General features: G+C 37.7%; 1 long non-coding RNA gene across 1 annotated transcript; it reads left to right on the top strand.

The window, feature by feature from the left end:
• The first annotated feature begins 23,704 nt into the window (after nucleotides 1–23,704).
• On the top strand, nucleotides 23,705–24,289 carry LOC148043902 (uncharacterized). Its single transcript, XR_015697830.1, has 2 exons — nucleotides 23,705–23,918; nucleotides 24,045–24,289. It is a non-coding gene; the product is annotated as an uncharacterized LOC148043902 (long non-coding RNA).
• Nucleotides 24,290–24,590: the final 301 nt, after the last annotated feature.

Genomic DNA, 24,590 nt, shown 5'->3' with positions numbered 1-24,590 from the left:
CCCCCAAGTTCCTGTCATATATACCCATGATGGTGATTCTATAGCACACATACCAGAGTGGCATACAGAGCCCTCTCTCTGGGCATGCTCCATCATCAGCTGCTCTTGTGGTTTCCGTGCATGCACATCACTGTGGGCGTACTGGTGCCATAAATTTGCCGTACTTTTGTGTACCCATTCCACAGTGGCATGGCCACACCCCAAAAAGAAGAAAACCAGCACAGCAATTTAGGGCTAGAAGGTTACTGGGAGGTCATCTAGTCCAACTTCCTGCTGCAGCAGGAAACCTTATATTGTCTGGATTATTTTGGCGCCTCTAACAGAGAGGAAAATTGCCAGAAAGGAGAAATAGTTTACTAGGACAAGGCTGCCATGCAGAGGAAGGCAGAGATAGTCCTTGACTTATGACTACAATTGAGCCCAAAATTTTGGTTGCTAAGCAAGAATGTTGTTAAGTGAGCTTCACCACATTTTACCCAATCCATAACATCTCCTGGTGAGTGACATCAAGTTGGCCACTCCCACCCAGTCACATGATTGCCAAGCCACTCCCACAAAACAGGCCACACCTACAAAATAGGTTCTAAAAAAAATTGAAACCCACCACTGATGCGCATGCTGGCCATCTAGTCTTCAGGTAACCTAAAGGACCAGGTAACTGGGTGCGCATGCCAGGGGCCCCAGAAACTGAAAGACCAGCTAGCCAGTGTGCATTTGCATGCCAGCCATCTGGCCTTCTGGTTTCAGTACGTGCATCCATGCCAGCCAGCTGGTCTTTGCGTGCACCAGAGCCCCCAGAAATCCGAAGACTAGCTGGCTGGTGTGCATGCGCACCCAGTTACCTGGTCCTTTAGGTTACCTGAAGACTAGATGGCCAGCATGCGCATCAGTGGTGGGTTTCAATTTTTTTTAGAACCTATTTCGGTGCCGAAAAGGTTTGCCATAACTGCCATATACTATGACGTCCATTCCTATGGCCTAAGCATTGCTGATTTAAATTCAGCAAGGGATAATGTGCTGTTGAGACTTGGGAAATCAATCACGGAGGTCAGTCACCTCTTTCTCCACATGATTAGAATGGGAGTCAGGAATCTTTCTATCAAGTAAATTTCAAGTAAACTTTTTGAATTATTGTCTCTATTTCGTCACAGTTCGATTCCCGAATTCTGAATTTCCCAATATATATTGTGTTGGATTTGGATCTCTGTCTGCTGAATTGCAAAGATGGGAAAATCAAAAATGGCAAAACTCATGAAAAGTGTAAGCAGAGCTAATGGGAAATAAATATAATCCCTAAATTAATTCTGAAATGAATGTTGAAAGTTGAGTTATTTTGAATAAAGCAGTGGAATAAATTCATGAACACATAAGCACACTTACAAATACACGTATGTACTTGTTACATGCATATGCTTATTTTTATATAGAGAAATACAAAGAGAAAAGTGATAATTTAGGATTGCATAGGAAGTATAATTAAAGTCAGTGGGGCTCCTACACATAGGACAAACTTCATCCTCATTAATTTCAAAGAAATGTAGATTCATGATCTCATAATGTTTCCCAATATGATTATTGTAACAATACTCCATGTGTATCTAATGTGAAGTACTTCCTCCTGTGTTCTCCCTTAGAATTATGCTGTTATTATTGGCACTTGTTTCAATCAGCGTGAATGTCAGCAGTAAGCCAGTGAAGGATCTGGCCAATGGGTGTAACTAGCATGTGGTTACTTAAGAGAAGAGCAGTAAGAATGTGGCAAATTTTCAAAGTTTCCATTGCAAAATATTTGTTAATTTTTTTATATATATTCTAAAATACATTTAAACTGAGATTTCTTCTGCAAACTGCTTCACTTATTTGATATTGGGTAAGATTATTAATTAATTATAATCATTAATGGGGTTTTTTTTATCCTGGCTTTCTGTTATGTTTATTGTCTGTCAATTGGGCTAAATTTTAATTTGAAGATCTTATTAGAAACTTTTGGGAATATTTCACTGTTTACAAGTTTTATATTTCTTGATGCCAAAGGGCCAAAAAGAGTTTTTGCTTTTACTTTTATATTACACTAATTATAATGCTTTTATTTTGAATTAATTACACTAAACCAATTGCACTATGTAAATAACTATGTTTAGTAATTCTCTTATTTCAGAAATAAGCCCAGCATTACTTACATTTCTTTAAGAAATCCAGGATATTGGAAAGAAATCATTTGAATTAAGAGCAGATTATCAAGTCACCTGCCTTACATGATTTATTCATTCCTAGTTTCACATAAGACTTCAGCATCGCTCCATTTTAAGTACATTTTATAAATACATTTACTTTATATTTTACTAAACACTTATCAAATTTTGCAGACTGCTGTAAGTGTAATGTATTATGTATAAGAGCACAATTGTGGTTTTTTTTAATCACACAGGATCAATATGAGGTTTCTAATACTGGTAACTTTAATGTCTGAGCTGTTAGTTTATTTCAGCTGTAAAGTAGCTGTTTCTTTTAAAATTCTTTCAAATGCATGGGAAGTGATTTCATTGACTTTTTGTTTTTTTTCCTTATTGCATAATTCATTTTACAACAGAATATTTATTGTTTCCTGAATAAAACAGACGCAGCACAACACAGATTCATTTATTTTCTATTTTGAAATACTTCAGTGAGACTTATTTTCAGTTAAAAGTGTAGCTAGGCAAATTCATTTGGATGAAAATCACATCATAATTCAGCTGCACATAATCTGAAATATGCATGAATAGGATAGCAGCCGCCATGCGTATTTTCTCAGAAAATCAAATTCAAAAATGCTTAAGATGAGCATTGCAATATTGCAGATGTAATAGATAATAGAGCCCTTCTCTAAAGGCAGATAAAAAGAACCATTTGCATTTATTTTTCTTATTTTAAAAAAGCATTTTACACGTTAAAAGTATTAACAACCCCCCCTCCTCTTTCTTCATGTATATCTGTTGGTTCCCCGACAAAACCGCGAAGCCCTTATCTGCGCCAACATAAGCGCAGAGGGCAAATCCGCGCCATCCGAAGCGCTAAGGAAAAAGGCGACCCTAGTGCGACGACATAACCGCGGAGGGCAAATCCGCACCTTCCGAAGCGCTCAGCACCCTAACCCTAACCCTAAACCTAATCCTAACCCTAACCCTAACCCTAACCCTAACCCTAACCCTAACCCTAACCCTAACCCTAACCCTAACCCTAACCCTAACCCTAACCTAACCCTAAACCTAACCCTAAACCTAACGCTAAACCTAAACCTTTCTGTCGCCACGCTGTTTTAAAGTGCCCTTCTGTCGCTGCGCTGTTGTTGCCGCGGTGATGACGTCATGGTTTTAGCGACACGATTTTGTCGTCGCTATTTTGACGAGTGCGGTTTTGTCGGGCCACGTATCTGTTTATTGACAGTCCATGCTATTGCTTGGTGGCCAGCTCACGGTCTTTTATAAATGAACATTTTACCCTTCCTATATTATTAATGTTGAAAGCTGTGATTATTCCTTTTTAAATGTCAGGCTTCATTCACATACTATGTGAATAATATATTGTAATTGTAACTAAGCTGGTGCTACATGGCAGGAAGAGTCCTTAAGAAATTTCCCTTTTTTATTATAAGACTAGCTGATAAGCCGAGGCTGCCTGGCTATTTATTTATAGGGGAAAATGTCCAGACCAAACATAATTTCTAATGTTGGATTTTCCCCCTTACCAAAGGGAGCCCCCTTGTGGAGTACTGTGAAGCCGTTACCATGGCAACTCTACTGCACTGTACAATTGAAGCCATTTTAATGCACAACAGGCTGTATCTTAACAGAACAACAACACTCCCCACCGAGGGGTGTTACGGGTGTCTTACCCCCCCCCCCCGCCAGTATTTTTCTCCAGAGAGTAAGTCATCTGTGTACCAAGTTTGGTTGAAATTGCTGGAGGCATTCCAGAGTTATGCTGGGACACACAGACACACATACACACATACACATACACATACACATACACATACACATACACATACACATCATACACATACACATACACATACACATACATATATAGTCTCTTGGGATGAGCCGATAGACAGAGAAAGGAAGCAATATGCTTCCTCCCATATTTGGGCATACCAGGGGTTGTGACACAAAATGCATACCTATTTCCATGGCTCAGCTGATAAAGGAGGAGAACCTGTGGCTTAGTGGCTAACACAACTGCCTAATATGTAATACAGCACAGGCTCAAATCCCAGTAAGAGTATGGCTAGCTGATGAGAGCTAAATAGCTTGAAATAGATCTATACTAGTCTCCCTTTATTTATTTATCACCACAAATGCTACATACATACATACACACACACACACACACACACACACACACACACACACACATGGTAGCTTTTGAGTCCTATCAGAATACAACTTAGAGATTTTGACTATGGTTCATGGTTTTAAGAAAAATCAACAACAGCTGTCCTTCTCAAACCATGAAAGACATACAAGAGAAGAAGATGTTGATGGCTTTAAACTTCCTCCCCTAACATCATTCCCAATTATCCTAATTTCAGCAGCCCTGAGGTTGCAAAGATGTTTTTAGAGCTTCTATGTGTCCCTATGTGTTTACTACCTCCCCCCACCCCTTTCCAGCCCATCATTATATGCATTCACCAGAGCTGAAAAGATTGTTCACCCATGGCTTCCCCTATTGTGAGCTACAGGAACATCTTTAATGAAAACACAGATTTCATTCTGAGACAAACATAGGAAACACATTCGCTGGGTATCTGATATTGTTAGATAGTCAGTGCAGTTGGCCCTGTAATGATGTAGCGAATAAGTGAGGACAATGCTTCTTGACCTATTTGTTTTGCTCGTAATAAAAAAATAAGATCCAACTGACAATTTAGTATAATGAGTACTCAAATTACTTTATTTGCCAAAAAACCAAACAAACAAGGAATAAAAAAAAGATATTCAAAACACTAGAGTGCTGTTCGATTTTTGAATAAGGATGGAGCATCCTAAGCTCCCGGAGACCCCTACCACAGTAATTGCTGAAAATCAGTGACGCTGTTTCCCAACATTTTACAGAACAAAATACATAAAAACTCCGGCATAAACCTTTTGGTCTTTTCAATGCTGAGATTTTTTTTAAAAAAGGTTTCTTAAAACTGGAGATGTCTGTCATGAAGCTCCTCTTCCCAATTATTGTCCAAAGTCTACTATCCATACATCTTTAAAATGAGCTGATTTTATATGTTCACCTATTTGCAAAAGGACTCTCAACAAATTTCTTGGAATAAAAGGAGTTGTTTTTAATGAGCTGAAGCCCAGTCACATGAGATAATGACATGAATAGTTGGAAAGTGTTTTATGTTAAGAAAGTGCTTTCTTTTATGTTAAGAAACTGCTTATTTGCTTATTTTTAGTTTCTATGGTCACCAGCTCAGTATTTTTGGAACTTTGTAGATATAACATCTATTGATTTATATCCTATTCTGTAATATTTAATATTCTCTAGTATTTAATATTTTTACAGAATATCACTGATGTTTCTGTAATAGCAATATGTGGCTGGCTTTATATTGTATACACCGTATAAAGCAACAAAATCCAAACTACTGTGTGACCTAAACATTGAGATGGATGTATTTGGTTGATTTGATTTATTTCTTTTCAGTTATTCTTGCTTCTGTATTCCATACATTTTATGTAATTTCTGTACCAATTCCAATATGAATCGCTTCAAATATTGCCATCTTATGGTGGTTAAGTTGTGTGCCTGCATGGAAAAGAGAAGAACTAAATCAGAAACTGGTTGAAATTCAGCACTTACATCTTAAATATTTGAGGAGCTGCCACAGAGAGGAAGGGGGCCAAGCTATTTTCCAAGGCCCCTAAAGGCTAGACAAGGAATAATGGATGGAAACTGAACAAGGAGAGGTTCAACCTGGAAACAATGAGAACTTTTCTGACAGTGAGAGCAATCAATCCATGGAACAGCTTGCCTCCAGAAGTTGTGGGAGCTTCACAGTGGTGGGATTCAAGTAATATAACAACCGGTTCTCTGCCCTAATGACCAGCTGGGTAGGCGTGGCTCGGTGGTCATGTGACTGGGTGGGTGTAGCCAACTCAGCATCACTCACATCAATCGGTGCTTGCCTTAGCTGTTACAATGCAATAAGGATTAACCGGAGAGGCAGTTACTGTAAGCAGGGCAATAAAGATTAGGCTAGAAACAACACCAGAATGTTTCCTTCCTGGCTTCCTTACAGGATTAGCCCTGTAAAGTGGAAAAAAACAAAAGGAGATTTCTTCCAACAATCGGTTCCCTGAACTACTTAGAAAGTTACCAACCGGTTCTCCCGAATAGGTGTATCCCACCACTGGAGCTTCATCACTGGAAGGTTTCAATAAGAGACTGGACTGCCATCTGTCAGAAATGGTGTAGGGTCTCCTGCTTGGACTGGGTCTGGTGATTTGGACTAGATGACCTACAATGTCCTTTCCAACTCTTTTAATCTATTAAAATAAGTTCTCACCTAAAAAAACCAAATAAACATTTTATCAGTTTTCCTTGATTTAGTTTACATTTTCCCTTTCTCGTAAGTTCTATTGGGATTGCAGTTTCCAAAATTTCCAACCAGAATGAAAGTCAACTTTATTCAGCAAAGTTTAAGCTATGAAATAACCAAATAAATAAATAAAGAAATAACCCTTTGAAATAAGTGGTTTGGAACAGACTTATTGAAATTAACAATACATATTAACCGGGACTAAATTATGTCCTACTGATTTAAATAGATCTACTACTCTTAAGCCCAAAACTATATTCTCCTCAAATGCCTTTTTTATGAGGACTTTTTCATGGTATTGTATATTATTGTGCTGTGCCTGTTATATGAAGGTATAAGTATTTCTTCATGTGTGAGATTAAAAACAGCAATGTGATGAATACCTGATCTGGATTTCTATTATTGTTTTATTTTGACAGATTTACAATTTTCCCCCCTATTTCTCTACATTATGTAATGGGATATATGTATCCCTGAAAATAAGTGCAGAATGTACAACATTATTTTTCCTTTCTCATGAGAAAAATTAGTTTCATAAAATATATGGGTTGGGTTTGATCCAGAAAATACAAAGCTGATGTGGAATGGATTATAAACCTTGGAATGGTAACTGCTCTAAATGTTAGCTGTTAGTTTAAACTATTATCTTAACAAATTCCAAATTTTGATTAAATCAAGTACAAATGCCTTATTATAATTATGCTCCTTTAGGAATATCATTTATTTTTATATGGTTTTTAATTTATTTATTTCAGTGAATAATGAATTAGACAAGCTTTCTCTTCTCAAAAATCTGAGAACATTTGTGTCATTTTAAAGGAGACATGAACACATGTAATAATAATGATTCAAGGAATATGAACTGATCTCCGTGACATCATTGTGTTACTTAACTACTCCAAGATATTTGGAGGAGGTGGACCAGCAATTGAAATCAACGGATAAAGAAAAACTTGAAATGGTGATATCAATTCTTTAAGAAAAGTATAGCTTTTCTAAAAAATTTAACAGTATAGGAAAGCGTGGTACTTTTTTTAAAATCTCAAAGCTATTACTATGGCCTAAGATTTAGAACTGATTTACATTTTATAATAGAAGAAGTAAAATAGTTGGAGTAAATACATTATTAAGATAACATTCAGAAAATATAAATGTGAAAAAAGCAAGAATGTTACACTTATTTTCCTTGTGCCACTTCATCAAAGAAAGGATTATCCGTAATAACTTTGCTTGTTCCTTTATATTGTTATAAAGCCGAGGTGGCGCAGTAGTTGCAGGCCACTTCAGCTGACTGTTATCTGCAGTTCAGCGGTTCAAATCTCACCGGCTCAAGGTTGACTCAACCTTCCATCCTTCCGAGGTGGGTGAAATGAGGACCCAGACTGTGGAGGCGATATGCTGACTCTGTAAACCGCTTAGAGAGGGCTGAAAGCCCTATGAAGCGGTATATAAGTCTAACTGCTATTGCTATTGCTATAATATGGCAGCATTTCTTGAAACATTTTGAGTTAGTTTTAAATGTTTTAACATATAAAAATATTATATGTGCAATTCTTCTATTCAAGACTCAATTTTTAAAAAAATCTTAGTTTACATCTTTTTGTTATAAATCAGGATATAGTAAGCATTTCTACCATATAAATTTGCAAGTGATTTATTTATATGAAATTATAATCTATCTGAATACTTCAATAATGTTTCTGTTCTCTGTCTCATTTAAACAGTGATTAAAATTGCATGGCAGCGATAGCTATAGTATATGTAAATAAAGCTGACACACGCAGAAGTCAGAAAGATGCAGCCAAGTTCTAATTTCCTGTAATGTATAACCTTGGAAAAGGAAATACAACACAATGAACATTGGCTATTCTGAGTGAAAGTTACATTACCACTGAGGAGAGTTAGAATTCTGGAATTTCATTATATAACACAACTGTGAAGCCGCAATTTATATATAGCATATTTAACAAAGCTGCCACTCAGAGAGCAAAATGGGCAACTCCAGAATGGGAAATGTAACACCATTAAGCATTAAGTGGGTGGATTGAGATGTTCAGTTTAATACGTACTTACTGAAAAGGGAGCCCAGCAGAATTCATGGACCTTCTTCCAAGGAAGGAAGGAAGGAAAGGAGGGAGGAAGGGAGGGAGGGAGGGAGGGAGGAAGGAAGGAAGGAAGGAAGGAAGGAAGGAAGGAAGGAAGGAAGGAAGGAAAGAAGGAAGGAAGGAAAGGAGTCTCTATATATTTTTTGGAATTTGCAGTAGTTCCTTTCTAGTTATTAACCAGGAGCAGTTCTATTTACTTTCCAGAATCAGTCAAGGTCAGTTAGGAACAACTTTTTATTTAAAAAAAATAATGTAGTTATTCTAGATCAAATCCTCTTTAACAAGCAGTGTGGATTGAGATTCTTTACAGTTTTAGAAATTTAAATATATCCACAGAGTCGGGTTTTCAGGTTCTCGTGAAAGGTCAAAAGGGTGGGTGCAGATCTCCCTTCAGGGGGAACAATGTTCGAAAGCATAAACAGATCTTCTCCTGGACCCTGTCAGCCAAAAATCCTTGATTGATGGAGTCTGCAGCATGCAGTCTCTACTCAACTCAATGAAGCTCAATGGTTCTTGAGATAACCTGGACCTATGACATGAAAAACTTTAAAAGTGACAGCCAACATCTTGAATTGCACCCGGAAGCAGCGCAGTGGTTAGGGTGCAGTACTGCAGGCCACTTCAGCTGACTGTTATCTGCAGTTCAGCGGTTCTAATCTCACCGGCTCAGGGTTGACTCAGCCTTCCATCCTTCCGAGGTGGGTAAAATGAGAACCCGGATTGTTGTTGGGGGCAATATGCTGACTCTGTAAACCGCTTAGAGAGGGCTGAAAGCCCTATGAAGCGGTATATAAGTCTAACTGCTATTGCTATTGCTATTGCAAGTCCACGAGAACCCCACGTCTGTCTGGGGTAGTGCAACCTTATCCAAAACTAAAGATATTAAACTCCCAGATCTCAAAGCTCCAGGTACTCAAAGTCATTCGGTCTTGCCTGGGTTAAATCAAAGCATGTTGTACCCCATCCAAATCCCACAGGTCCAACAGGATCAAACTGTTCCCAGATTGATTGATTGATTGATTGATTGATTGATTGATTGATTGATTGATTGATTACATTTATATGCCGCCCTTTTCCCCGAAGGGGACTCAGGGCGGCTCACAATTCAATCAGGGAAGGAGGTACAGGCAGGGGGATAAAAAGACGAGACATAACAATACAAAATTTAAAAACACACAACAACCATACCATTCAAGAAGGGGGGCAAAACCTCTTTAGCCCCAGGCCTGTCGGAACAGCCAGGTTTTAAGGGCTTTGCGGAAGGCCTGGAGGGTGGTGGGGGTTCGAATCTCCACAGAGAGCTCGTTCCAGAGGGTCGGAGCAGCCACCGAGAAGGCTCTCCTCCAGGTAGTCGCCAGTCGGCATTGGCTGGCGGATGGAATTCGGAGGAGGCCAATTAAGTAAGACCTTTTCCCTGGCATCTGACATGGACCAGAGCCATGCACAGGTTCAAACTAGGAACTTATGCAAGCATCTTTGTCAGGTGTTGAACAAATTTCTCTACATGATCCTGAAGGTTACATCAGAGCACCCCTGTCCCAGGAGGGACAGGATGACCCTGAACAGGACTTCTGGATGGTGCTGCAGTTGCAATAAAGGCAGAGAAATAATGTTGTTCTATTGCTCCTACTGCCCTGAGATAGGTCTTAATGGTAGCTCTAAGTTGTGTCCAATTGGAGTCATCCCTCATCTTCCTCCAGCAACACTCTAGGCATCTCATAATCCTTTCCAAAACCCACAGCTCCTCTATAAACCACAGGAAAGGATAGACATGAAAAATCAAGAGATCAGGCTCAAACCTGTTCAAAGCCACAGCTACCCTTTGATTCTAGGATGATACCAGAGCTTATATCCTTGATTTTACCTTTTATGTTCAATTCTTATCTCCCCACCCCCACTCCCGCCCCAAATAGGGTAAAATTGTAACGTTGTTTCAAAATCTTGTTAAATTAGAAATGTTTAAAGAGCCGAGGTGGCGCAGTGGTTAGGGTGCAGTACTGCAGGCCACTTCAGCTGACTGTTATCTGCAGTTCAGCGGTTCTAATCTCACCGGCTCAAGGTTGACTCAGCCTTCCATCCTTCCGAGGTGGGTGAAATGAGGACCCAGACTGTGGGGGCGATATGCTGACTCTGTAAAACGCTTAGAGAGGGCTGAAAGCCCTATGAAGCGGTATATAAGTCTAACTACTATTGCTATTGCTATTTATTTTCTCTTGCTTACTGTCTCAGATATCAATTTATTTATTTTTTGCTTGGGGTTTTAGAAAAGACTGTTCCTGTAATGTAAAACAATGCCATGTCTTTTTTTTTGTTCTTTCTCATTATTAGATATTATATTGTCATTCAATAATATATCTAAGTCTTAGAAAATATTCCTAAATTCATTTTTTCATTACATTCTTTTATTCTACCCAAGCCCTTTTAGAAAATCGGAATAACCTCCTCTGCAATAAAATCTTACCGGTATTTTTTGATTAAATGAAGAGTTTATGTTAGGTCACATTTACAATTGTCAACATGTTTCCATTCAGCCTGAAGAAAGATCTAGGAAGATGTTGTTTTCATGATAAAGGAGACCGAAGTACAAGAACTATGGTAAGAAAATAAAAGGAAGTGCTCTAATTCAAAACACTGCCAGTAGGAAATTATTTCTTCCTCTCTGTTTGAAACTAATGACTTTTGGGGAATTTGTATGGAAGCTTAATCAGATTTTATATCTCTATCCAAAGTTGATGGGCCTGGACAATGGATCTGTTATGATTCTATTGCTCCTTTATTATTTTGTAATTTTTCAGTTCTTTAGTTTTGCTTCAAGTTGCTTTACTTTACTTTAGTAAAAAGTGGCATCCTTCTGCAGAGAGGCATATTGCATTTTATCAGGCTGAGAAGTTAACATTTCATATTTTGATCAGCAGATACTTTGAAAAAGGAATAAACCTTTGTACAATCTTAATATGAAAGCCCAAGGGACTCTCTTATTTCTATGGGTCAACCTGCATTACTTTTCCACATGGGCATACATGATAGCCAAGTTTCTGTGTCTGACCTGTTGCAAATTTTATACAGAACCAAGAGAACTGTTCGTAGCAACAGGAAGTACCAATAAAGTTAGGTATATTTGTCTCTAAACTGGGGAATTCAAGGCTTGTTTAATTTTTCCCCAATGTGATAAAAGTTCAATTAACTTCCCATGCTTGATTAAACTGGTACAAAAGAAAAAGAAGAGATAAGAGAAAGAGAAAATTAAAAAGAACTTCTGTGCCATATTATGTAATCCTATTGGAAATAATATATTTTAAAAGAAATTTAATTCAGAAGTCACAGCCGTAATATGAAAGCATTTATTCTTTGCAGCAAATTATGGAAGCTGATTACAGATAGTTAGTTGCTGCAGATTAACATATATGTCCCGTATGTTCAGAATACCTTTTATTGTGGCTGCATATTTGGAACAAACAGGCCAGAATGAAAAAAAGGTTGAACCTTTAATAAGAATTGGCTTACAATAAGCTGTGTATGTCTATTTCAGTTGGAACATAACCAACAGGAAGGGTTACGAGGCAGTTTGCTCATCCAAAGAAATGTTCAATCAAACATAGAAAGATTAAAGAAAGACCTAACAAAAGCTCTTAATTATTTCCATTTCTGAATTTGCAAAATTGTGGCAACCAAAGCCTTTCACTCATAATATACTTAAGCAGAGACTTGGAACTTTGAACACAAAGCTCCCATCAAATTTAATAACAAAATGTGAATGTCAAAAGGAGGCTGGTGGGGGGGAAAGTATTAAATAAAATAAGGTTTCTATTCATGGTCAGTGAAAATGATTAAACCCACCTTCATATTTGTCCCAAATGATCAAGGTTGGGAACAGAAAAGATGGAATTTACTGATATGGGAGTGGTAAACTACAGGGCCAACTTATTCCAAATGTGTCATCTGTATTTTTGTTTAAGCATTATGTAAAAAAAAAAAAGCATTTGGCTACTAAGCTTAATGCCAAAACCTCTTTTTAGTTCTCTGTCCTTCTTTCTCTTGCTAAGCTACTTGAAAGGCAGATTTCTTTTGTCAATTTTAAACAAATCTTTACCCTCTATGTATTTTACAAATGCAATTTTTTTTCAAATTAATGTAGCTCTCTTTCGGAATTTTTTCCCCCATCTGTTATTACCTAGTTATGTTCATGATCTAAAACTGGCAGGCAACATTGTATAAAGTAGAATCATGGCTTAGTTCTACTCTACCGATGCTTGGAAAATAAATTCTACAGTCCATGAAGCTAAAAATCCAATATTTTCAGACAGTTCAGCAGTAGAAATTTGGTAATCCAAAGGAGCAACCATTAAAGTTGAACACATGTTGAAATAAGATATAATTTTCAAATGATGACAAAACTTTTTAAAATATTGATTCCTGTGGTATTGTAGCCCATTATTTTATAGCTTGATTGTTGGATCTAAGAATCATAGATGTTCTGATGGTGTTGTAATTCAACTAAAAAAGGTCTATAAAATTTATTCAGAATTAATTGCTCTCAATCCTCTTTTAGGATGATTACACAAAAAGCAATTTCAATGAACTTTTTATTACATTTTAACAAGAAAGAATATTAATCCCGGAACTGATTTAAAAGGTGAAAATCAGACAATGCTAAATCCCTAAATATATTTACAGAATTATTCTATTAAGATGGTTACGAAAAAGACATAATGAGCTTCCTTCAGACTTCAGGTCACGATCTTAAGTAAATTATATCTCTTATTCATCTTAGTCAATGTTTTGAATTTATAAAAAGCTAAACGTTTGCATAATTAGCATCAACAAAAATTATTAGAATCCACTTTAAAATGGAAATCAAAGCAAAAGAGCCAAAGTGTTTAGATTGCTGATGTTGTATGAGAATTTTCAAGATATCAGAAGGCACAGATTGGTAAAATGAAAACGTCTAATTATATTTCTATGTAATAGAGATTCATTTAAATATATCTTTCTTACTGAAAGGGTGGCTCCAAATGCATTTTTCTGGCTTTATAGTATGAGGTAAAATAACAAAGTTGGACTTTTATTTTAAAGTTCCATTGCCAACCTGGGTGTGAAAACTTCTCTTTAAAAAAATAAGACAAGAGAAGTCCAAATAATACATTGTATTAAGTTCTGGAATAGTAGGGAAAACACCAACTGCAAATGATTTGGTGTAGTAGTTAGAATAACCTAGTCCAGTCCAGATGAAGTTGAGATTTGAGGACTTGAGCTCCTGAAATTCTCTGAGTTGAAATCCACCCATTCTGATGGTACCTAATTTAAGAAACAGTAGTTGCAACTTTGAGTAAGGATTTAGGTGACCAAGGTTCAGTTTCCCCCTAAGTCATATAGCTAAATAGCTCTTGATTATGCATTCTAATCTAAGCATTCTAATTAAAATGGAAAGCTATTAATCACCTGCAGATATTGGTGCAAGGGGAAATATAAACCTAGGCACTTTATAAATAGTAAAACCAATAATTTAATTACAGTTGCTCATAAAGAAAGAAATTAAGGTAATAATTTCAGTCATATCTATTTAACATTTAACATAAACCACAAAGGATTGTGGGCAGCAATATAATAACACCCAAAAGAAAATTTAACATCGAAACAAAAAAGAAAACATATCTCAATAAAAATGAGCAACAGCAGCCAAGGTTATTTCAGTAATTTATGATTGTAGCAGATGAACCAGGAGCAGAGACTCAACAGAAGCTATTCAACAATGAAAAACAGAAGCTGGGACAAGCAACAGGAGCTCCCTCCGTTACGCAGCACTTGGGATTCGAACTGTTGACCTGCCAACGTTTCTGATCGACAAGCTCAGCCACTGAGCCACTGCATCCCTTTCCTCACATAGATTAATCTTTGTTAAAAATTGGAAGAGATTGCAGTGTGAGATGAATGTTATACCCTCGCACTGCAGAAGACAACCATGTGGCTTCATTCTAATTCTGCAATAAAACCTCTTATCTACCCCTGTAGGTTTGGGCCTAGCAATCTAGTTAAAGCATATAGAGTTATGGTTTAGGGTTTATAGCCAAATTCCATCTGGAAACAATGACTATCCCAATCAATTCCTATTATATCTACAGCATGTATTGGTGGACAACCCCACCATGTTCTTCTTAATCCCCTAGCAAAGGCATCCTAAACTGAAAAATAGCAAGCTTGTAAATGTAGAATTTTTGCAGAATGCACAGTTTGCACAAAATGCCAGTTTATGGGGCAAAAAGAGAAAGGCTTTATTTCTTGACCAATCAGGTACGGGTGGCCACCTCTGCAAACACTTAACTGTCTCATTTGGAGTGAGCTGTGTGCTTATAGACTTTGGCCTGAATAATTGGATGACTGACTAGATCTCTTCACCAACTCAGATTGCATGTTATCAGTAAAAGGTTTTCTGCTGTGTTTGTTTCCTTTCATTGTGTCCCAAAGCTGACCTGTTTCCTGTCCATGTCCTTTAAGCAGCAAATACACAGAGGAGATCACAGTTAGTCTTCATGCTGCTTAATCTTCACTTATGGGCTGAAAAGATAAAGCTCTTAGGAATAGCAGTAATAGAGTAGTGATTACAGAAATAAGAATGACAAAGGCCTATTATTTTTCTTTCTGCAAATAATTTTTCTAAACCTGCTTGAAGAACTGATTCACTCTCAGTTGTAACCACTACTGAATATTGTTTTTACTTAATATTTTCATATCAGATTATGAGCAGAATAATATTGAAATAGAGACAACGACAGTATATACGGACATGGAGGAAAAGTATTTGCAACTCTTCTCTTATCTCAAGCCATACAGCCACATCTTGATTTTAATAGCAAAATATCACTGCGGGGTCTTGCCAAGATGTCTATGGCAGAACAGGTTATTTTCCAAAATGCTATATTTCATCACTAATGACACCATTTTCCTGTTTTATGTATAAAACAAATTAATACAGTCTCCTTAAAGACCTTTGTGGCTAAAGAGAGAAACAAGCTCTTTCAAGGTATTCACAATACTCAGGGTTTGAATATTTGACTAATTATTATTTCAAACAGTATACTTTCAGTATACTTTTGTAAATGTCACACTCCAAGTTCATATGTAATCAGGTTAAGTAGTCAGATTAAAATATGAAGAAATATCTCCATTATGCATTCTAATCTAATTAAAATGGAAAGCTATTAATCACCTGCAGATATTGGTGCAAGGGGAAATATAAACCTAGGCACTTGATAAATAGTAAAAACTTTTGTAAATGTCACACTCCAAGTTCATATGTAATCAGGTTAAGTAGTCAGATTAAAATATGAAGAAATATCCACTATATTCTATTTGAATGAAAATATAGAGAAGAATTGTAGATATATTAAGATCTATAGTAGACATATGTATTTTTTCTCCATTAAGTATTTTCATTTTAAAATGCATTTATAGCAAATAGAAACATTTAATCAGATCAAAATGGACTTTTTAAACCAGTTCACCCAATCCTTCTTTGTAGGAATGAGAGGAAAGGGTACGTAAAGACATGTGCAGTAAAATGCCATTATCTCAGTAGCACCTTGGGTACCTATGAGCTCACCTAATTAGCAGAACCAGATGTGGGAAGAGAGGAAAGTTACATACAAACATGTGCATTAGCCGGCCATGATCTCAGTGACCGATGACCTCAACTGTTTATTAGAACTAAGTAGTACCAGGGAGATATGTGGAGCTTCTACCTTGGGTGGGATGGTCTTCAAGATTGACAAGGGAAATAAGAGAAAATGTACCAATAAGATGCCGCTGCTAGCCCTGCTTTGCTTTGCTTGTTTAAACTGTATAAAAGCCAAATAAACTCTGTGTAAGGCATTTTGAACATCACTGCATGATGGATTTCTGAAACCCACACCTCTTTGGTAGCCAAAATCCAAGGCTAGAAGATTTATTTTTCTTGCTTTGTTTGCATCGTATATATTTCCGTAATTTTTTTACATGAATGTATTCAATAAGTACCTTTTACTGTTATAAGGCTTACTTTATATACTCTAATAACTTTCTTTATATTAGGAACAGTTATTTGGTTTCTAAAAATTCCATATTACAGTAGTACCTTCCAAGTACTTCATTGCATGTAATTGTGATCAACCAAAACACCATAATCTACAGTAATTATATGCAAAGGGTAACCTTTTGTCTTGCTTCTATCACTATTTTAACTTTAATTTTATTTTTGCAGCAGAGACACACAATTTATTATGGATTCAAGGGCTCTATTACTTAATCACACAGAAAAATTTAGAAAGGAACTGAACATTCTTGGATCAAATTTTTGTGAAACTTATTCGACTAGTTTCTACTGACAGTGGTACAGTAACTTGTATTTCAACTGTACTGTTTCTGGCACTCTAGGGAATTAGGGTCCCCGCATTCATATCCGTGTGTGTGTGTGTGTGTGTAGACACACATAGATGGTGCTGTTATAAAGTGCATCTCTTCAGGTCCAGCTGGGTGGCTTACAAGTATAATTTAATATTAATATTGTTATTGTTAATGGTGAAGGTAAAGGTTCCCCTCGCACATATGTGCTAATAATTCCTGACTCTAGGGGGAAGTGCTCATATCCGTTTCAAAGCTGAAGAGCCAGTGCTGTCTGAAGACATCTCCATGGTCATGTGGCCGGCATGACTAAACACGGAAGACGCATGGAACGCTGTTACCTTCCCACTAAAGGTGGTTGGTCCCTGGGAAGGACCTGAAGTTCTGCAGCTGGACAGATATGGGGGATGTGAGCTCTGAAAAGTCTCACATGAGCCCTGTCTGACAAACTGCCTCTGAGATCTGTTTTTGGATCAGAACCCCGTTCTGGAGGGGGTGAAGAAGGGGCAGCATCTCATCGGACCCAGAGGGAGTGCAACAGGTCTCTCATAGGTCAGAGATTTGCCCTCTGAATCGGAGCCAGGGTGGCAGCATGGCAACATTGCTGCACAAGAGCTGGGTCCAGGCCAAAGCAACTGAACAGGAGTGTGAAGAGGCGAGATTAAAGCCTGGTAAGATCTATTAACCCACAGTTATAAATCAGAATTTGGAAAAGGCAAAGAATCTTGAGAGCACAAATAATATTGATGGACAGATCAGGAATTTTGCGAAAAGAAAAAAGGGGGGAAAATGGAGGGTTGAATCACTAGCCCCCCAAAAAGCCATTTGCTTGAAATAATTTGGACAGAAAGGAGAAAGAAGAGATGTGACAAGCCCATTTAAACACAACCTACTTAAACACAAACTCTAAATTTGGTTTTGGACTTGAAAAGATTGTATTTTTAAAGGAATCTAGGAGCGTGAAGATTTGCTTTGTCCGAGTGGCTTTTAACTAACATATCTTAAGCAACTCCAATTAATGAGAACTGGAATGCAACAAGGGAGAAAGATCAAGAAAAAAGCATCATCTCCTTACTGTCAACTGATAACCTAATCTTGCCTGTGTGGGAAATTTTAATTAACCAACTGCCATAAATCAGAACTTGGAAAAGCAGGCAGGAAGAGAAACATACCCAAATTTGGTTTTATGCAAGTTTGTTCCAATTAATATATTTTGAGCAATTATGACTAATGAGAAGTGGAAAGTACCAAGGAAAAATAATAACAAAATCAAGAACTGGGGAAATACAAAGTCTTTTTTTTCTTTTTTGTCTGCAAAAGATCAAGATGGCTCCAGCTTCTCTTCCATTTTCACAGTAGTTGAATTAACTAAATTTAAGGTGGACCAGAATTTCAAAATAAGATTGATATAACTAACTGCAATTTTGGAACTCGACATTAAGGAAGAACAAAAAATCAAGATGGCTCCTGTTGCCCTTCCCCATAGCAGCTGAAGTAGATAAATTTAAGGTAGACCAGAAGTCTGAAATAAGAATTGTATAACTAACTGTAACTTTGGGACTGTAGATTATGGAAAGGTGGGAATTTGAAGAACTATGTGAAATTATAAAAAATATGCATAAATCATTAAAATTAAGGCTAAATAGAATTCTGAATTCAGAGAAGCAGGTATTTAAGGAAGAAGGGAAGGAAGTAGAGGGAGAGACAATGAAGGGGTAGAAATGGTGGGAAATAAAAATCAGACAAACACCCCCCCCCCATCCAGGGCTTGGCAGTGGTTTAGGAAAAATTGTAAAAGGGTGGATCTGTCCCAACAAAAGGGAATAAAAAGCAGACAAAAGATGTTTTGGAGGTTGACAGTGGCATAAGGAAAATTGAAATAGAAGGTTACGCCCCAACAAAGGGAAATATAAAATAACTTTTTGATGGAGGCTTGGGGAAAATTGAAGAGGGTGGACATGTCAAAACAAAGAAAAGGGAGAAGGCACGAATAGAGAAGTGGGACAAAAGACTTACTAGGAAAAAATCAAACAACTAGAAATTGTTATATGGGAAAATATAAAGCTGATAAGGGTGTTATTCCTAAATATGACAATAAAATGGAGTTGCTAACTGACTTAATATGATAATGGAAAGATAATTAAATAAAGGTTAAAACATATGGAATATGGACAAATATGAAACTGATATGGGGAGATTGTAAAGCAGGGATTTGTGATTCACTTTTATACATAATAATTAAACTGAGTTGCTAATTGATTGAATATGACAATAGAAGGACAATTAAGCATGAGTTAAAATATATGAAACATGGACATATATAGAACTCCTAAGATGATGAACAAAGTGAGATGTGTACTGTTTGTTATTCTATATAATAGATTAGGTGAATTGTAATGAACATTGAACAGTAAGGATTTTTATTTAAAGACAATTAAGCGTAACTGTTCTATCCCCCCTTCTCCACTCGTTAACAGACAACAGGCAGACAAACTTAAAAGGAAAGAACTTTATCAGTCCTCGGCTCTGACTGGCTGCGAGCCCAAAAATAAACATAAATCAAGTCTCTGACCAGAAGATAACAGAATACAAAACAAAACTCTTACAAAACAATTCACTTCTCCAAGTGTCTCTCCCAAACAAACCATGACCGATGAATGATGTACGAATGAATGAACGTTGACTCCTGCAACCAGGGCGTGGCACCATCCATCCTTTTATCACCAGAAGACGCCACTAACGAGCCCCAGCTGCATTGTTAATCTTGCATCCCGAAAAGGCTCACAGGAGACTTCTGCTGAGTCACAACAGGTAACCTAAGCCAAGTTATGGAAAAATGGAGAGGAAACATGAAATATACTTACAATGGGAAACTATTGAGATTTAAAGACAAAATTACAAAGTGAAGGCATGTAAGGATGTATAATTATATAAACATAATGATGAGAATAGCTGGGAATTTTAACCAGGTCTACATCTCAGCCAAAATTGGCAAGGGAGTGGGTAGGTTTAAAGTATAATGACTATATATGTATACTTTTTATTCTCTCTTTAAAAAAAAGAAGGAGGAAGATATATGTTAAAATTAAATATGTATACTGAAAAGGAATTATAAATACCATCAACATAAAATGGAGCTTGCTCGGAAGCTGAAATACACCAAGTAAATGAGATGAAGAGTGTGAAGTAGAGGAGAGAGGTAAGAGAAAAAGAGAGGGATAGAGGAGAGGGCAGGGGGGAAGAAGAGGAGAGAAAGGAGGAGTGGAAAGGGGAGAGAGAAGGCGAGAGGAAGTAGAGAAGAGAAGAGTGACAGAGGGAAGAAAGGAGGTGGTGTGGGGAGAAAGGGAGAAGAAAGTGATGGATAAGGTACAAATATGGTGTATGGAGAGCAGAAAAGCCAATAATTGTTTCTGGGAATTGATGGTAAGATGAATTGATGTAAACATTTAATAATACAATACAATGTTGGCTATGTAATAGTATACATATGGTTATATGTTATGAAAATGAAAAAATAAAAAACTTTAAAAAAAACAAAGGTGGTCCCTATTTTTCTACTTGCCTTTTTATGTGCTTTCAAACTGCTAGGTTGGCAGAAGCTGGGACAAGTAAGGAGCTCACTCCATTACACAGCGCTAGGGATTCGAACCACCAAACTGCCGACCTGCCGACAGAAGCGCGTTGTAACCTAACCCTAACCCTAACCCTAACCCTAACCCTTACCCTAACCCTAACCCTAAACCTAACCCTAAATCTAACCCTAAACCTAACCCTAACCCTAACCCTAAACCTAAACCTAAACCTAAACCTAAACCTAAACCTAAACCTAAACCTAAACCTAAACCTAAACCTTACCTTAACTTAAATTGCGCTTCTGTCGGCGCGCTGTTGTCGGCGCGCTTTTGACATCACGGTTTTAGCGCCACGGTTTTGTCGGTGCGCTTTTGTCGTTCGCGCATTTGTCGGGTCACGCAATTAGTAAACTATATTGTGGTTTTGGGGTAGGTCTATGTTATGCATAATGCTATAATAATTTCAGAATTAAATTCACAGATCACTTTAGAGACAGTGGTTAAAAACCTAATCAGCCAGAAAAGATACCCTGGTCAGCCTAGCTTTAGACTATTTCCAAGTACTGCAAGCAAGCAGTCTTGTGCGTAGCATATTGTCTACAAGGAGATTACAGTTTTATTGCTGGAAGCCGTTTCCTTTTGGCATACTGTCAAATTACATGCTCCATTCAAGATGTTAATTTCTCATGTCCAAGGAAGAACAAGCTCGCCGCTTATCTTTTCTGCAATTCAGATATTGAGGAAACGACCATTACATCTACTGGTGACATAATAGGCATATATACTAAACAACAGATAAATACGACGGTGTGGATTTTAGTACAAACAAGGCAAGAGCTTTTCTGTACAGCCCTCTGGACTGGATGTTGAAATGTGTAGCAACTGAAAGAGCAGAAGAAAGCAACAAAGTACTGCAATCAAGATAAAACCACTGCTTTTCACGATTTGGTCATAAAGCTTGAGACTAATAAGCAAGAGGGGCATTTAATTACTAGGATCCTGAGAGCTTCTTAGTGGAAAGTATTAGGGATGTCCCTGAATAATGCCCCTGAGCAGAATAACCCGCGGAGGACAGGATATGTTAGATTAAGAAAGAAATTCATGTAAGGTTTACCATGACCATTGTTGAGTGTGGTAATGGATGGAAAACAAGCCAGAGAATGAGGACCCATGGTGGTGTATGTTTTAGCTATTCATAAGAAAATAATATGTTCCTAAGAATATGATATGTTTATCTCTGAATGAAGAATCTGAAAAGTATTATGTGCTGTTCTGGTTTTCTATATTTATCATATCTTTTGGAATTATGCTTAATTTTTTTTGTTAACATTGATTTGATATGCATAATGCATTCATTCCAAATGGGCCAAATATAACATGCATGCATGCAAGCATACATGCATGCATACACACACACACACACACACACACACGTGTGTGTGTGTGTGTGTGTGTGTGTGTGTGTGTGTGTGTGTGTGTATATATATATATATATATATATATATATATATATATATATATATATATATATATATATATATATATATATATATATATATATATATATATATATATGTTATATTTATGCTGATAAATAAATAAAGGGAGACTAGTATAGATCTATTTCAAGCTATTTAGCTCTCATCAGCTAGCCATACCCTTGCTGGGAATCGAACCTGTGCTCTATTGCCTCTTAGGCAGATGTGTTAACCATTGAGCTACAGAGCTCGACTCCTTATCAGCCAGGCCAGGGTGAAAGGTATATATTTAAAGTCACAACCCCTGGTATGCCCAAATATGGGAGGAAGGTCACACTTCCATTCTCTGCCCTTCGGCTCGTCACAAGAGACCATCCAGACAGAAACCCAATATTTTTTACTGTTGCCTTTTTGTTATATATACACACCATGTTTCCCCAAAAATAAGACATGCCCTGCTAAATAAGTTCAATCAGGCTTTTCAGAGAATGCGCCATAATAAGCCCTCCCCCCCCCAAATAAGCCCGCCCCCCAACTATTTAAGCGCATGCACAACCGGTCCCTGCCATTACCACTGTACCACCTACCCATACAGCTTGCAGGGCAAAAAGAGGACTCGCCGCAAAAACAGCAACAGGCGAAGCAAAGTGCTTCCACCTCCCACCCTTCCCTCCCATGAAAAAAGAGCCCAGCGCAAAAACAGCGGCAGGCCAGCAATTCAATCACCCCCTCCTGCCTGTTCCTTCTTGCGCAAAAAAACCACCGCCCACCCCAATGGTAAAGGCAGCTTGCCTGGTTCCCTTCCCCACTGCCCCTTTAGCGAGGGGTGGCAGGAAGTTTGTTTGAACTTGCGAGAATGGGTTTTTTTGTACTAGCGGCTTCCCTGAACACAATGGTGAGGAACGTGAAGGAGCTGGAAAGGTAAAAGATGCGCCTCGCTTCTCACCTGCCCCAGAAAATAATAAGCCCTCCCCTATAATAAGCCCAAGGTCATATTTTTGGGGGGGGGACAAAAGAAAATAAGACCCTGTCTTATTTTTGGGGAAACACGATATATGTGCTGATCTTGTTGTATTCGGGTCTTTTCCCGTGTAAGATTAAGATTGTCTTAGCAAAGTTTCAACGAGGTCTCACTCGCCAGCCGAAAACACCAGCCTGAGGATGGCGAGTGAGACCTCGTCGAAACGTTGCCAAGACAATCTCAATCTTACACGGAAAAAGCCCAAATACAACAAGACCAGCATACCCACACCCATATGTTTTCTCATGTATTCAATTGTATAGCATCTTTCTAAATGTCTTGTGGGAAATGTTCATGTCCTAGAGTAAGATCAAGCAAAACCTTCTTTACATTATGATTCCTGTTACTTCCCTACTTTTAATTTCTCTCTTTGTGTTTTCTAATAATTATACATATTTAATAGGCAAAACAGGACACAGGAAAAGATGCTGTTGTATTTTAAAGGCTCTCAAATATGTTTGTGTTACTCCATCAACAGCTGACAATTACCTAGGGCAATATTTCAGTGGACAAAGGGCATTGCTAACAATGGATGACACTACTAACCGATTTTATAAAATGAGAAGAGCAGGCAGCACTGCATGAGAAACTCATGTAACAACTGGGCAGACAGTTTGCCATCACAGGGCAAAAGATAATGCATTTGCTCCTGAAATCCTGAATTGGCCAGAAAGATGTCAAGACGCAGAGATAGTATATATGCCAGCCAAGGGATGTTTCGCAGAATTGGAGGCAGAAAGAACAGAAGGTGTAAATCTGGAGCAGACATGCCAATAAAAAGGAAGAGAGGTAAATGTTAAATTTCCTAGGTGGATGATTATAAATAATTTGATTTAGAAGCCTATGCCGTATCAATAAAGACTGAAAGTTTAAGCTTCAATATATTAAATCAGCTTTTGTTTTTGTTTCGGACAGGATATGTACGTGTCTGTAAGACATACTATTACTGGAAAGGAAGGAGATAATTTTCAGTGATTATCTTTCCACTGCTTATAAATACCATCTATGTGGCCAGTGAATCATCACCAGGACTTTGTGATGTAGAAAATCCATCAAATAAGGCGTCAGTGAGCTGTGGAAGACTGCGAAATTCAGGATTTCTCCCACCATAGGAGCAATGCAAGCCTTGCTTGTCTGTCAATAAAAGTAAAAAAAAAGCATTTCTGTTTGGTGTCCCTCTAAATGCCTGTTATCATGCTTCTGTTCTCTTAAATAACATGAAAAACAAAAGGATCAATGAAGGCTACTTGTCACCTACAAAGCCCTTCATGGTAGTGGATCTGGGTACTTGAGAGACCGCCTACTGCCAATTACCTCCACTCGACCAATTAGATCCCATAGATTAGGCCTCCTCCGAGTTCCATCAGCCGGTCAATGTCGACTGGCAACCACGCGGAGGAGAGCCTTCTCGGTGGCAGCTCCGACCCTATGGAACGATCTCCCCGTGGAGATTCGTACCCT

Source organism: Thamnophis sirtalis, unplaced genomic scaffold (assembly GCF_051295495.1).
Source record: "Thamnophis sirtalis isolate CommonGarterSnake01/CBP01778 unplaced genomic scaffold, rThaSir2_p1.2 scaffold_10, whole genome shotgun sequence".
Lineage (NCBI taxonomy): Eukaryota > Metazoa > Chordata > Lepidosauria > Squamata > Natricidae > Thamnophis > Thamnophis sirtalis.
The sequence above is the reverse complement of the archived record's forward strand: the minus strand, read 5'-3'. Positions and strand labels throughout refer to the sequence as shown.